This window comes from Zootoca vivipara, chromosome 2 (genome assembly GCF_963506605.1).
Source record: "Zootoca vivipara chromosome 2, rZooViv1.1, whole genome shotgun sequence".
Classification (NCBI taxonomy): domain Eukaryota; kingdom Metazoa; phylum Chordata; class Lepidosauria; order Squamata; family Lacertidae; genus Zootoca; species Zootoca vivipara.
Window position 1 is genome coordinate 68,702,152 of NC_083277.1, and position 14,540 is coordinate 68,716,691.

Genomic DNA, 14,540 nt, shown 5'->3' on the forward strand with positions numbered 1-14,540 from the left:
AAGGGACCCCTGACCATTAGGTCCAGTCGTGACCGACTCTGGGGTTGCGCGCTCATCTCGCATTATTGGCCGAGGTAGCCGGTGTATAGCTTCCAGGTCATGTGGCCAGCATGACAAAGCTGCTTCTGGCAAACCAGAGCAGCACATGGAAACGCCGTTTACCTTCCCGCTGTAGCGGTTCCTATTTATCTACTTGCATTTTGACGTGCTTTCGAACTGCTAGGTTGGCAGGAGCTGGGACCAAGCGACGGGAGCTCACCCCATCACAGGGATTCGAACCACCGACCTTCTGATCAGCAAGCCCTAGGCTCAGTGGTTTAACCACAGTGCCACCTGGGTCCCATGAACCTGAAAATGCTTACCTAATAACAGAATTCTTCTAGCCTGCATCTTACATGAGGAGTCAATTGTGTAGAAATGTATGACGTCATGAGAAAGGGCTGTGGTCTTACGCTAAGACCACAGCGTGGGAAAGTACAGATGTAAGGGTGGTGGGCTTCCCTTGAAGGCCATCAAGATAAGGCCCTGGACAGCTGCCCAGGCATCACTAATGCAGGAGGTTAGCACAGGAGTAATGAGCCATCACATTTGGCCACCGGCCAGTCCTTTGAAGTCACCAGCCGACATTGCAGTCAACAACCAGGAGAGTGGAAATATTTTGGTGACTTCCTCTTGAGACATCAGAAGTAAATAAACTCAGCAGTGCCCCCTGCTTAGTTGGAGATCCCAATGCCAGCCATAGACTGGAGGAGTGAGAGGGTGTGCTGCTGCTCTGGAGGAACTTTGGAGGTTTTTTTTTAATGCTTTGCTCTTGCAGTCTTGTTTGACTGCAAGTATCAAGTTGGTGTCTCTTTTATTGCCTACCTGAATAATAATAATAAGCCCCTTAACAAGACAACAGGCCTCTCTTGTCCACTAAGAGCCTGTGGAGACACAATGCTCACCTGTATTGGTGCAGAAGCTACCAGCAGAAAACTTGTGACTTTGGACATTTCAAAGGACCAGATAGCACCTCTAATATAAGGAATGGGGTGTGTGTGGAGAAAGCAGTTGGAGAGATGGCATGCTTAGCAGCACCCCGTTTGCTGAGTGGAGAGGAAAATCTACTGAAGATGAACATGGCAAAGAACATCTTCCATAGAGGAACATTGTGAGGGTCTTATACTACTCAGGTGGATATTTGACACCCACATTTATTACACATATCTTAACATCCTCCTGCTTCTGCATATCAGCTTCTGAGTCCCATTGGAGGATCAAGAAGAGGCAAAGTTCTGCTGTGATTTGGATCTCAATGAGGGAGTTCTGGTTGCAGAGCATCAGAAAGGACTGAGTTGCATCTGGCTCTCTTTACTGATTAAAATCTGCAAAGATAAAAACCATACAAATACCAGCAATGCAGACAGAATGGTGGAGGTCACTTCATATTGTTCAATGAGAGAAACAATGGCTTGCTTTGCCCACTTTTGCCGATGGCCCTGCCCTACAATGGCATGTGGCCCCCAGAATGTTGCCCAGAAAAGAATGTGGCCCATCCCTGAACTAAACTATACTTTCTATTCCCAAAGATATTTCCCAAGAAGGGTTCCAGATAGCTAAATGCATAGAAGTTCAAAGCAGAGAACACAGAGGCTCCTATACCACCTCTTCCCCAATGGGGTCACTGTAATGTCTGTGTAGGGCTACACTGGCATCTAGGCAGGTCAGGAGAGCCTTTTGACTCTGTGGATGGTGCTTTTCTCACCTGCTATGCTGAATGTCTTTTGAGCATTGTTGATGTGCTACTGGAAAATGTATGAAGAGGAGAGTTGGTACTGACACAAGAGCAGCATAGTGGCCACCATCTTACGAGGACTATATGTGAGGGGATGACGCTGCGGTCTAAACCACTGAGCCTCTTGGGCTTGCTGATCGGAAGGTCAGCGGTTCAATCCCTGTGATGGGGTGAGCTCCTGTTGCTCTGTCCCAGCTCCTACCAACCTAGCAGTTTGAGAGTATGCCAGTGTGAGTAGATAAATAGGTACCGCTGTAGTGGGAAGGTAAACAGTGTTTCCGTGTGCTCTGGCTTCCATCATGGTGCTTCGTTGTGCCAGAAGCAGTTTAGTCATGATGGCCACATGACCCGGAAAGCTGTCGGTGGACAAACGCCGGCTCCCTCAGCCTGAAGCAAGATGAGCACCGCTCCCCATAGTCGCCTTTAACTGGACTTAACTGTCCAGGGGTCCTTTACCTTTAATAGGACTATAGGATCAGACTACATTTTCCTTGTATTTTACACTGTGTTTGTGATTAAATTTTCCCTACACAGGAATTTCCATGGTGGAATAATGTTCTTCTTAGACTCCGTTTAACTTATTCTCGCATAGACCAGGTGAAGGAATAATTCTGAAAGAATAATTAAATGTGCTGCTATACATAAATCACACAGTAGACATTTACAGGTCATAAAAGGGGGGGATCAGCCTGTATGTAAATTTTCATCCAGGCTGACAGCTCATTAGAGAATGTTGCTTTTACAGCTCAGCACAGATAAAACTGATTGCCCCTTTAATTTGAATACAGGGAAATGAAAGGGTTTGTGGAAGGAAGGAGGATATAGGTCAAGTGCATCAGGAAGATGCCAAGCTGTCTGCCCCAGCAACTGCATAATATTTGCCACTCTTTGAAAGAGCATAACAAAATTTTTAACTACTTTCGTGGAAAATTATTATAGTCCCAACAGAGGAATCTTTCAATTAAATCCCAATAACTCTCTTTGCTACAAATTAGAAACGCTGTAAAATGTTAATAAGAAATCTTATTCCACTTACATGGCTACATCCAAAATTTTGCATCAATGCCAGATTTATATGACCCGTAGTGCAATTACACTAAGTGAGTGGTGCTTTGAATGCCCTGTAGATAAGGCTTTACCCTTGGTCAATGCAGAAAGCAGCTTGAGCATACTGAGCTCTCAGCTCAAAAGAACAATGTTCTGTCATTCAAGCCATCCAGTGGATGTGGATAGGGCACATTAGCTTCCATGTCCAATGGTACCCAAAGATGTGTTGCATTCAACCATCTTTAAATTCCAACTGTTCAGCAGGCTGAAGGCAAACAGATAGGACTGGGAGAGGCACACCCACTGTTTCATCTTTTACAACTATAGAACTATGTACCACCCTTCACCTGCAGATCACAGGGTGGTTTACAGTATAAAACAGAAATTACATAACACAATAACAAAAACCCTGCCCAGTCCCATAAAAATATGTTTCTGATTGCACTCCAAAATGGAGGAGGAAACATAAACTCCCCAAGGAAGATGTAAGAGCTATCATGTAGAAACCAGAGCACTTCGTCCCTTTTCAGCCCGTCTACTTTCACTGGGGAGTGTATGTAAAACCTCTGGAGCTCTCCTCCATTCCAAACGCAAGGTGTGTAGAACAAGACATGGGGTGGAGAAACATCTGACCCACAGGCTTAATTAGGCTCATCAGACTCCCCGTTTGGTCCACAAGTCCATTTGGCCAAGCCATACCCAAAACAGGTGGGTTGTAGCTAAAGTTGTAGCTGGCACAGTAAGGGGTTGGCAGGCATTAATCAACCGATTGGTGGTACCCGCTAGGCCCTGTGCTTAGTACCCTAGTGGCTATTGCACAGATCCCTGCATGATGCTATGAAGCCGCAACAGTCAGCTGATTGTCAAGGCTTCAAAGTGCTGCTGGACAAAAATGGGTCACGTGATTGGAAGGTGGCCTATCACGCTCACTTGAAACCTTGAAAACTATTTAAAAGCAGCAACACAATATCAAGAAAAATGTATGAATGTGGCGCCAGGAAGTTATCAGGGTTTGCTGGCCACATCAACAAAAAAGGCCTTTTTGACAGTCATCACCCACCTGACAGCAGACAACACTATCAATGGCAAAAAGTATTATGAAAAGATGCCTTGTTGTGCAATCTCAACAATATCTGCTCAGAAGTAAGTCCCGTTGAATTCATCCCCAGGTAAGTGTGGTTAGGATTGCAACCATGAACTATGAAGTATTTTTTGGCCTTACTTAGTAACAGCTCCATTGCGGCTGGTTTCTCCATTGCTTTGCAAACAGTGAGAATGATATAAAGAGTGCCTGCTGTAGGAAAACACATCTGCTCCAAACACTCTAGGAATCGCTGCAGAAAGGAACTCACCCCGTACCACAAAGCTCAGATGGGATGCACCATATGTCCTAGTTATTCACTCAAATTGCAACAAGAAAGATAATGCCAGCATGAAATATTTTCATGTCCCTTTAATGCTAATTAACACATCTGTCTTTAAACTGTGCCCAGGGATTGCCTCACATTCTCTGCTTTCAGATGCAGCTTTCAGTAATTAAAATGGTAATCAGAATGAAAGCCTTTATTGTTTCCAGTGAGTGACTTTGCCCTACAAGTTCTATGCTGTTCTGAGGCTTTGATCTGCTCATATGTTCTGCCCCTGGACACTGACCTCAGACTTAATGTGATGAAGTTACTGTGAAAACCTTGATGTGTTCTTTGTGGGAACTTAAAAAGCAGTTATTTCATGGCATAACAGGGGGAAATCTAGATACTAATTCTGGGCACATATCTGCGTCTTCAAACCACGTATGCACTCATCTACAAACCTAAGAAATTACACTGAATAGTTCTATGAATTTCCTCTTGTTGCACATCCATTGTAACCTCCTGCTTAGATACATGGGAGAGCTGAGATGTTTTCAGCTTAAGTTAAGGTTACCAGATTTTTTTTTCAAAGAATCCGGGGACACTTTTTTTTTTTGAAAAGAGAAAAAAAAGTTTTTTAAAAAAAAGTAATATCTTCTCTTCTGTGGTTTCCTCTGTCGTGTGGCCTTCCTCTGGGCCCTGGCCTGCTCTCTTGGAGCACTAGCCGCCATGGAGTAGGCTCGGGTTGGGCCTGGGCTTGGCCACATGTCCTTGCCCTCCCAGTGCTCTCCTACCTCTCTTCTTCAGCAGTGGCAGTGGCACGGCGAGGTCGGGGCTCCCCCCCTTTTGCTCCTTCCTCTTTCTCTCTCCCTTCTCCTTCTCCTCTTCTCCTTCTGCCTGCATCAGCTCTGGGGTTTTTACTAACCCCGGAGCGTTGCTGGGCGGGTGGCTGGGCGCTCTCACTCCCGGCTTGATTTGGGTTGCGTGGGGGGGGGGGAGAGGGAAGCAGTTCCTCCAGTTGACACGCCAGGCATCCCCAATTCCCTCTTGGCAGTGGCAGTCTCAGCAGCCCGGAGCCAGCCTGGTAGCACAGTTGGCTCTGGCTGGCTTCAGGAGCTGCTCGCTGCCATGGCACCCACCATTTTGCCTTGCCGGAAGTCCCCATATGATGTGTCTTGTGCCATTGAACCAATCGCGCAACATTCATCCCCTACTAATAAATCTACAACACTTAAAATATAAATCCAGGGACATTAAATGAAATCCAGGGACATTCTGGGGATGGATTTTGTCCGGGGACAGATCTGTAAATACGGGGACTGTCCCCGGAAAACGGGGGTGTCTGGTAACCATAGCTTAAGTCCGAATCTAAAAAAAATCTACCCAGGTCAATAACTTTTCAGCTAACATTCAAAGATTGATTTCTTCCTTGGTTTTCTAATCTTTTTCTTGGGATCATTTATTTGTCCTTTATGCTTAAAATGTGGAATCACTGAAAAGGATGATGTTTAAATGTGTGATATGCCACTAGGGTGTCATTGACTGGCTAGATGCTGAGGAGTGCTGGGAGGCACCAGCTCAGGGCTGGCTCTACGGCCAGGCTGGGTGGCACAGGGCACCATGGAGCCGGCCCATCAGGGGGGGGGGGCGCCACGCAGCCGTGCCTGCCCGCCCGCCGGCCGCTCCGCCGTGCAGCAAGCCCGCTCGCCCGCCCGTTGCGCAGCAGCGCCCTCGGCGACTGCGCTGTGTGCTGAGCCCGCCCGCCTGCCCGCCGCGCTGGAAAACGGGGTGGCAGGGGCGGCGGAGGGATCCGTCGCATCACAGCGCCAGGGCGCCAAAGGTGCTTAAGACGGCCCTGCACCAGCTGAGCAGCCCCCAAGGGAAGAAGGCTTAGAGCCAGGGGACTGGTGGTGGTGGGATGATGATGATGAGTGGGTACCACATCTTGCCTTTTTGGCTGGAGCTTCCTCATCCCTGATATAAATGGCACCTAGTGAGCAGCAGCATCCATCATTTCTATCTTAAACTGTTTTGTTTTTTTAAACCCAAACCAGAAAATGATCCAACCTACCTGATAATTGGAGTATATTTATTTCCTTCCCCATAGTATTTAATTTTGTGTTCTCTAATTTAGAGATTTATTGAGGACGGTCACATTTGGGTGGGTATCATACCCACATCATTCCTGTCTTATTGAGACACCCCCCACCTGTTTCTAAAGAAGGCTGTTCTAGTTAATAACATTATATGTTTTTTTTATTAAAAAAACATTAACAAATGTAAGATAATGGTTTGTAAGTTGCTTTAGAGGGGGTTGTTGCCTTGAAAAAACAGCATAAAAATATCAACGTAGGTAAATAAAGTAAGACAACAGATCCACGTATCCCTCTTTGGATCTCTCGAGGGGTATGAAGTCTTAAGCTTGTATTTGTGTGCTGGAAACCTGTCTCCAAAGCTACAGGGGTTGTTCCACATTCATTTCCCAGTTGTGTCTCCGAGCTGCATACATTTACCTTTGAGGCATGGGGATGGGGTTACAGAATCCACAGGAGTCTTCTCTTTTCTAAACAGTCCTGTTTGAAGTAGACTACTGGTCCAGTGCTCCCAAGAGGGAAAATGTTGCAAACTTAACAACTTGCGCTCAGAGTAAAGAGGAAAATATAAAGTGACGGAAAAACTGCTTTGACTTTGATCACTGCCTGTCACGCAAAGTCCACACACACATCCCAAAGCAAGGGTGAGAGGGGAAACAATGATGTCAGCTGACTTTCTTTCTCATCTAGCATGATCAAAAGATGCATTTCTTATTTTAGCTTTTTTCCAGATGACGGGTAAAAAGGAGATAATATTCAGTTATTTGACTTTTCTAAATTTTGTCTGCCACTGAATGTGTTCTTTTAACTAAAATACAATTTATCCCCCTCCCCATGGCAATACTTTTCCCCCCATTATTTTTTTTTAAACATTGCATGCATTGGGGGGAAGTTACTGAATTTGAAAATTTAAGTTACATTTTCTCTATGGTTACATTCTCTATTTTTAGGTACCAGACAAAACGTTCCTTTTGACCCTGATTTTCTGCCTGTCACTTAGAGGGCATTGGGCATACTGGTGGCCTATTTTAGTGGGGTGGGTTGTGTTAGACCTGCAGTTTGTAAACATGTTGTATATATGATACGGAGACTGCAATCTCCCAATGACACCTACCCTTTGGAATTCCCCTTCCCCCAAGAATACTAAACACCTACTGAATACCTTGTTCATTCAACAGGCCATTTAAGTTGAAAACTCCCAATCTGCACATCTGCATTGGAATTGTTTTTAATATTTTTTTACTGTGTTATCACTTGCTGCCTTGGGCTCCTTTGGAGGGAAGGATGGGATATTCACATGATTGAATAATAAATTCAATGTAAGTACTTTTTTAAAAAAAGGGACGCGGGTGGCGCTGTGGGTTAAACCACAGAGCCTAGGGCTTGCCAATCAGAAGGTCGGTGGTTCGAATCCCTGTGACAGGGTGAGCTCCTGTTGCTCAGTCCCTGCTCCTGCCAACCTAGCAGTTCGAAAGCATGTCAAAGTGCAAGTAGATAAATAGGTACCGCTCTGACGGGAAGGTAAATGGCGTTTCCGTGTGCTGCTCTGGTTCGCCAGAAGCAGCTTTGTCATGCTCATAGCTGCCAAGTTCGGATCGTAAAGATCCGGGATCGGCAGCGCGCGCATGACCGGAAGTTGCGTGACGCAACTTCCGGTGGCGCTTCGCCCTTCTATGGGCACCAGAAAATGGCGGCGCCAGCGCCGGAAGTCGCTTCCGCGCATAACCGGAAACACGTAAAAGCGACTTCCGACGCCGGCGCCGGCATTTTCTGATGCCCATAGAAGGGCAAACCGCAACCGGAAGTCGCGTCATGCAACTTCCGGTCATGCGCGGAAGCGACTTCCGGCGCCGGCGCCGCCATTTTCTGGTGCCCATAGAAGGGCAAAGCGGCACCAGAAAAATGGCCGCCGGGAAGAAGCAAATTAAAGGGACAATGCCGGGATTTTCTGCCAAACGGGAGACCGCCGGGAAATGGTAAGAAAAAAGGGGTTTTCCCGGCGGATACGGGATACTTGGCAGCTATGGTCATGCTGGCCACATGACCTGGAAGCTGTATGCCAGCTCCCTTGGCCAATAACGCAAGATGAGCGCCGCAACCCCAGAGTCGGTCACGACTGGATCTAATGGTCCCTTTACCTTTACCTTTACTTTTTTAAAAAAAGACAACAGAGGATGACATTTTGTAGATTCACAGTTACAGTAATTTGTTTTCCTTGCTGTAGTACATCTGTCTGCCAAGCAGGGTGATCCAATAGTCCTACTCTGTTAGGCAGCCATGACTCCAGAGCTGACACCAGTTTAACATAGCCACCATCAGTAATCTTGTAACAAAATATAGCAACAGTGACATCCCTGGTAACTCTGTCACCATTCAGCAATCAACATGTTACTGCATAACCATCCAAAATAGCAGCACATGGAAGTCACCAACAAATGCATGGCATTGGCCAAGCTGGCTCCATGATGTCACCCGATGCAATGTATAGCGCATCACCTAAACTTGTAGCCCAAGAAAGAGACCCTTTTGCATGTGCTTCTTAATGCTGTAGGTTGACGGAGAACCCATAGGCTTCCCAAGGGAAGGGTCTGAGTTTTCCTATGGAAACTGTGCTTCCATGATGTAAAAGGTAAAGGTAAAGGGTCCCCTGACCATTAGGTCCAGTCGTGACTGGCTCTGGGGTTGCGGCGCTCATCTCGCGTTATTGGCCGAGAGAGCCGGCGTACAGCTTCCAGGTCATGTGGCTAGCATGACAAAGCTGCTTCTGGCAAACCAGAGCAGCACACGGAAACGCTGTTTACCTTCCCATTTGGAGCGGTACCTATTTATCTACTTGCACTTTGACGTGCTTTCAAACTGCTAGGTTGGCAGGAGCTGGGACCGAACAATGGGAGCTCACCCTGTCGCGGGGATTCAAACTGCCGACCTTCTGATCGGCAAGCCCTAGGCGCCACCTGCGTCCCTTTCCATGATGTAGCACACTGTTATAAGAATTTTAAGGTCTTATATATAAAAAATAGATGTTCATAGATGTACCAAGCAAACACATACAAATATGTAAACTACATATGAATAGGGTGTGAGCCTGTGACCTGGATTCAGGAACTGAATAACTGAACTGAATAACAAAAGAGTGGCCAGGATGCCCAGGTAATCCAATGAAGCAACCTAGGAGACAAGAGAGAAGACTCCCTGGAAAAGACCCTGATATTGGGAAAGATGGAGGGCACAAGGAGAAGGGGGCGACAGAGGATGAGATGGTTGGACAGTGTTCTCGAAGCTATGAACATGAGTCTGACCAAGCTGTGGGAGGCAGTGGAAGATAGGAGTGCCTGGCGTGCTATGATCCATGGGGTCACGAAGAGTCGGACACGACTAAACGACTAAACAACAACAACAGGAGACAAGAGGAAAAAACAAGGGACTCAGATTTCTGTTGTAGTCCCCCCCCCTCCTGTGATGTATGTACTGTATGATGTATTGGGGGAGGTGGTCCTGGGATACACCCCTTCTGTGATGTATGTATGATGTTTCTGGGAGTGGTCTGGAGTTTGAGGGTGGGCAATTTAAAAAGTCTATATAAGGGCAGGCACACCTTTGTTCTGGGTCTCCCCCCCCCTGTGTGTGGAGGGGAGCACCCTGTTGCAACAGCTTTAGTAAATATCAGGCTTACTAGCTTCTTTGCTTCTCAATATTCTCTGGTTGGTCTCTGTCATTTTCTCCTACCAATAGAGAACCTACAAAAGGACTCTATATGGGCTCTTGGGTACCCCATAAGGGAAAAGGAATAGTTTCCCCCCCATAACACACACCATTTCCATAATGTAGCACACAACATTTTGCTACTTATGAGTGGCTAAAGAGCTTTTTGCAAAGGAGAGGGGTGTAGGGGGCAGGTGACTCCCCACACCATTCCACTCATTGGACAATATCAGACTCAGTTATCAACTCAACAGACTATTTTATAGCACCATCTGTTTATCACAGCAGATGAAAGGCATAAATAGTATATAGCTAAATTGATAAGACATTTACTGCCATCTTCTGGCAGATGTACAGTATATAAAAAATAAAGCAAGCATACTCAGTGGATATGATAAACTCCTGCCCAGAAACTTGTCCCCACTGTGGAAGGACGTGTGAATCCAGAACTGGCCTCCACAGTCACTCCACAGTCACTGTGAAGACTGTGTTCATGGAAGACAATCTTACTTGGCTATGAGTGATCGCCAAAGAAGAAGATGACTTACCGTATTTCCCATACAAGCATTGAGTGCTGTCATCACAAAAGAAACAAGATTGCTGGAGCAGGTTAGCCATTATAGGGATATTCCTGGCCGCATCATAAGAATGTATTGTCACAGATATGAGGTAACAGAGTATCAGTGAACAGCAGAAATTAATAAATGGTAGGATTCTGATTATTTGTTGTAAGAAGGGAAAATACCGTGTTTCCCCTTTTTAAATACGTAGTCAGAAAGTAAGCCATGGCAGCATTTTTTAGCATTAGTGAAACATAAGACACCCCCAAAAAATAAGGCATACCTCCATGCCGTGTAGAACGAGACCGTCGAGCGCCCCAGCCAGCCAGCGGGACCCAGCCAGCCAGAGGGGCCTGGAACCGGCTGCTGCTGCAGCAGCGAGCGCCTGGAGCGCCCGCAGCCTGGCCTCTCTTTTTTTTGCCTGCCTGAGGCAGCCTGCCGCCCCGCCACCGGAACTGGCGGCTGCAGAGCAGAGCGCTCCGCAGCGCCAGGCAGAGCGCAGCGGCTTGGCCTCTTTTTTTTCCTTTTTTGCCTGCCGCCCCGCCACCGAAACCGGCAGCTGCAGAGCGGAGCGCTCCGCAGCGCCGAGCGCTCGGAACGCCCTGCCGCGCCAGGCGGAGCGCAGCGGCCTGGCCTCTTTAATTATTATTTTTTGCCGGCCGCCCCACCACCGGAACCGGCGGCTGCAGAGCGGAGCGCTCCGCAGCGCCGAGCGCTCGGAACGCCCTGCAGCGCCAGGCGGAGCACAGCGGCCTGGCCTCTTTAATTTTTTTTTTGCCGGCCGCCCCGCCACCGGAACCGGCGGCTGCAGAGCGGAGCGCTCCGCAGCGCCGAGCGCTCGAAACGCCCTGCAGCGCCGGGCGGAGCGCAGCGGTCTGGCCTCTTTTCCCCCCTTTTTTGCCTGCCGCCCCGCCACCGGAAACGGCAGCTGCACAGCAGAGCGCTCCGCAGCGCCGATCGCTCGGAGCACCCTGCAGCGCTGGAGGGAGCGGAGCGGCCTGGCCTCTTCTTCTTCCTTTTTTTTGCCTGCCACCTCGCCACCGGAACCGGCAGCTGCAGAGCGGAGCGCCCAGCAGCACCAGGCGGAGCACTGAGCCAGCAGCCTGCTGCCTTGGTGCTTGGAACCGGCTGCTGCAGCAGCACCGCACAGAGCGCCCAGCAGCATCCCGAGCCAGCTGCCTGGCCCCTCCGAGGAGGCCTTAAGGTACAAGACATCCCCTGAAAATAAGACACCGTGGGTTTTTTTGAGTAAAAATAAGAATAAGACGGTGTCTTAAAAAGGGGGAAACACGGTACAGCAGAGGAATTCCTGGTCTAACCTATGCAAAAAGACCTGGATGAGCTGCGACCCACCCACCTACCGTTAAGAAACAATAGAGGGCCATCAAGAGCCATTGGCAATGCAAGAAAACTCTCCTTCCTTCCCTGCCCTGAGGTGTGAACAGAGACAGGAGATTTGGAAGGCTGCTAGGGTAATGGGGTATGATGTCATTGGAAGGGTTTGGGGCCTCTGGCTTGCAATAGCTGAAAAAAAAGGACAGAATGATCTTGGTTGGCTGGTTGAAGGCTGGCTGGGAAAGATGCCCCAGAAAGTCAGGTGCTGCACTGCTGTGGGGAACAAGCCCCTCTTGAGATGAGCATGCTGTAAGATCTGGACTCCCTCTATGTCAGGGGGCAGCAACCTTTTTCAGCTGTGGGCCGGTCCACCATCCCTCAGACCATGTGGTGGGCTGGACTATATTTGGGGGTGGGGAATGAATGAATTCCTATGCCCCACAAATAACCCAGAGATGCATTTTAAATAAAAGGACACATTCTACTCTTTACATGACAGGCAGGCCCCACAAATAACCCAGAGGGGCATTTTAAATAAAAGGACACATTCTACTCATGTAAAAACACCAGGCAGGCCCCACAAATAACCCAGAGATGCATTTTAAATAAAAGCACACATTCAACTCATGTAAAAACACCAGGCAGTCCCCACAAATAACCCAGAAATGCATTTTAAATAAAAGGACACATTCTACTCATGTAAAAACATGCAGATTCCCAGACTGTCCGAGGGCCGGATTGAGAAGGCGATTGGGCCGGATCCGGCCCCCAGGCCTTAGGTTGCCTACACCTGCTCTATGTGTAGACTAAAGGTGGAAATATGTTTTTCATTTCTTTTCTTTCTTTTTTACTTTATAAAGGTGTAAATATGTGTAATTAAACCATATTTCTAAAGGCACGGCAGTCTCCACTGTGTCCGAATTCTCACAGGAACACAGACCCTCGGTAAGCATCTGGAACCTCCCTGGAATCTTTCCATAGCTTGTTAGAGATTGGGGGTGGCTTCCAACTTTTGTAACCATAAGAAGCACTTGCACTAGTCTTACACCGAGTCAGAGCATTGTGTATACTGTATTTTCCCCCCTTTTCTGTCTTATTTCTGGGCCATCAGAAGTCTGTTTTCTATAAGTTCCTTAATGTGAATGTCCCGAAAGTGTCTTGTACATGGTATGTGCCTAAGTGGATTGCTCCCTAGGCCACATAAAGAATCAGAATGTAGACATCTCTGAATCTGCTAAACAAAAGATGCTTTGAAAGAAAGAGTTTGAGGCTAAAGGTTATCGTCTTGATAATATATATTTTTAAAATGCTTTATCCCATTTTCTCAGAGTGGCCATCCAGGTTACTAAAAACAAAAACGACAGGCCCTGACCCCAGGAGATAGTAAGCAATTGCCTGTACAAGTTTTTAATTACAAAAATAAGGAACAGAGAATAGAAAAGAAGAGCCCACCGGAGACATGTCACCAGGGTAGTGACAATGCCCCTAGACTAGTAGGTGGACGAAGCAGAATGTCATCTGCAATGTGCAGGCTGTTGTTTCAAGTCCAGGGGAATGTCAGTCACTCAACAAAGCTAAAAACAGCCCTGCAGGGATGAACTCCCACCTCAACACAAACACATAATTAACAGCAGGTTCAAAACACAGGAACACACAAACACACACACGGCCACAAAGTTCCCTGAGGAACCTGGCTCAGGCTCTCTCTCTCTCTCTCTCTCTCTCTCTCTCTCTCTCTCTCTCTCTCACACACACACACACACACACACACACACACACACAGAGAGAGAGAGAGAGAGAGAGAGAGAGAGAGAGAGAGAGAGAGAGAGAGTTTTACTGCCAGTGATGCATGAGAGGCCAAGCAGGCAGTTCCCAATCCCTTTGCCTTGAAAGAAAGAAAGAGAAAAAGAACAAAGAGTGGAAGCAAAAAATGGCCTCTGTAGTTCAAAGCATCCTGCAAATGCATGAACAAGAGGCCAGAAAACACAACACTGCATCTTCTTCCCTATTCTGCAAAAAGGGAAAAACGAAGAGGGGAATAGAAAGAGTTGTCTCAGTGGTCCAGACTCCTGAACAACCGGCAACCCAGTAAGCAAAAGGTTCTTCTTCTTTGGAGATCACTCATAGCCGAGTAAGATTGTCTTCCATAAACACAGTTTTAACAATGGGTCTGAGTGAATGGGAAACTTTTTTTTAATATAAAAAAACTACAACAACCCATCACTTCAACAATAAAAATCAAATGAAAAACAAATAAACAACCAATTGTTTTTAAATGTTTTTAATGTTGCATTTCATTGTTAGAACTCAGCCAGGGACTATAGGGTGAAAAGGGTGGAATAATAATAACAATAATTTACTAAGAGCAGCAGCAGAACTCAAAAGTCATGGGGCAGGGGGTCAGAAAAGGTGGCTGGGAAGGAAGGACCTAAATTCCTCTTTCTACTTCACTGCTCATTCAGGTCCATCCCCCTGCCCCCACAGCAGGAAGCTCTTTCTCTGCTTTCTCTCCTCTCTGCCAGGGTCCCTTAGGAATGAATCTGTTCTCATCCCTCTGCTATTTCCCCCTCTCTCTCCACACTGTCCCCGAGTGACCTCAGTGAATTTCATGGCTTACAAAACCACCTCTTCATGGTTCTGCAGGCCACCAGATTGTGCTCTACTTCTCAGCTTTCCCTTT